At 39.7% G+C, this 1,931-nt stretch overlaps 1 non-coding gene across 1 annotated transcript; it reads right to left on the reverse strand.

Annotated features, from left to right (window-relative positions):
- Nucleotides 1-709: 709 nt before the first annotated feature.
- Nucleotides 710-781, reverse strand: Trnap-ugg. The gene has a single exon. It is a non-coding gene; the product is annotated as a tRNA-Pro (tRNA).
- Between the last annotated feature and the right edge of the window lie 1,150 nt (nt 782-1,931).

Raw genomic sequence — 1,931 nt, forward strand, 5'->3', positions numbered from 1 at the left:
CTTGATGGAAAAAATGAGCGCAAAGACGAAATCAAAAAAATTTAGAAGAGGGAGTAGAATATCAAAGAGAGGCCGTCTCAGCTGTGCTGGATTAACATTAGAATTCGTATGCAATTTCAAATACTTAGGATTGACGCTGCAAACAATTGGAAATACTTTCTTTCTAGACACTATACAAGAGCGTGCGGCAGCCGCAAAAAAGCCCTTTACGACATAGCCAAGGTAAGAAGGTCACCCCTGCCAACTGTGGTAATACTGATCAAGCCCAATTCGGCTATTATGGGCCGATCTGACGGTGAAAAACGAAAACAAAGTAGAGAATGTTAAAGCCAGATTTCTAAAAAGAGTTCGCTCAATTTCAACGTTTCTAAGAAATAATTACACTTACATAACAACGCAGGAATCTTTCTTCATAGAACGTATTAAACAATGCTTGTCTTTCAGAGACGACAGCATACAAACGACTGAACAATGCCAGGATGGTACAGAAGGAAGTCATGGAAACAGAAGGGGTGAATTCAGATACCTAGAAAAAATTGAGCTTCTAACTCCATCACCTGTACACGCATTTTGCCTTGTCCCAAATACCTTTTAGTGAATTGTGAAAGCAGAACTTAACCACTAAGCACATTAACAAAAGACTGATGAAAGCATGACTCAGCTGTATTATGTACCTACTGTGTTTAATAGTCATTAATGTAAAATATAAGGGCTCAGCCGGGATTTGAACCCGGGACCTCCTGCACCCAAAGCAGGAATCATACCCCTAGACCACTGAGCCGGCCGGAGCGTGTGCAGTAACGGCCCGGTAACCTTCACAGCCAACAGATACATTCCAGCGCTCGCGTGACGATTTCTGAGTCACGAAACAGCGTGAGTTTCTTAATGGAATCCAGTTCGCTAGCGTACCCATTTGAACACTTTCCTCTTCACCATAGGAAAGAAACAAATTCATATTTCCTTTAGCTAATCGTCACAAGGTCTTTCCATAAACTTGTAGCAGTTTACAGGCGATTTGTGAGCGACCTTCCACAGAAACGTTCCACTGGGTTCACTGGTGCATAGATTGACAAGTTACAGTACTTTTAAATCTTCAGCAGTATAAACGTATGCACTTCACAAAATGCAAACAAATGGTATAATGTTGATGAGTCACTACTGGAATCAGTCAATTCATAAAAAAGGACCTGGTTGTAACCATTTGTGGGATTATCAAATGGATTGATCGGCACAGTCATGGGTAAATCAGGGAGCAGACTTCGGTTCCTTGGCAGGATATTGGGGAAATGCAATCTGTCTACAAAGGAGAACGCTTGAAAAGCATTTGTGTAGGCTTGCTATAATGTTGCTCAAGTGTGTGCGTTCTGTATCAGATATGACTAATAAATAGGACTAACAGGGGATGTTGAAGAATCGTAAAGAAGGGCAGCACGAAAAAATCAGACTGAGTAAATATAAAGTATGGAGTCCCACAGGGCTCAATTCCGTGGTCACTAATTTTCCTAATCTACATTAATGATCTACCAATCACAATTAATAACAGTGCAAAAATAGTAATGTTTGCCGACGATAAAAGTATTCTCGTAAAAGGACCCAACTCCACAATGCAGGATACAGCCATGACAGTCCCTACTCAAGTACACAAATGGTTCACTGCAAATAACCTAACCTTAAATCTTTCAAAAACCAATATGATACAGTATCTGACAAAAAATAAAGTTCCTGAAATACATGCTAACAGTCACAAAATTAATGAAACCACACAAAAAAATCCTAGGTATCCAGATAGACAGTCACCTAAGATGAAAAGAACAAATTAGTTAGTGGACAGAGAAATAATGTTGTCATATTTTGCATATTTCCATTCTGTTCTCTCCTATGGCATAATCTTCTGGGGAAATGCTACAGGTGTTGAAAAAGTCTTCAGAATA

The sequence above is a fragment of the Schistocerca americana genome, chromosome 6 (assembly GCF_021461395.2).
Source record: "Schistocerca americana isolate TAMUIC-IGC-003095 chromosome 6, iqSchAmer2.1, whole genome shotgun sequence".
NCBI lineage: Eukaryota > Metazoa > Arthropoda > Insecta > Orthoptera > Acrididae > Schistocerca > Schistocerca americana.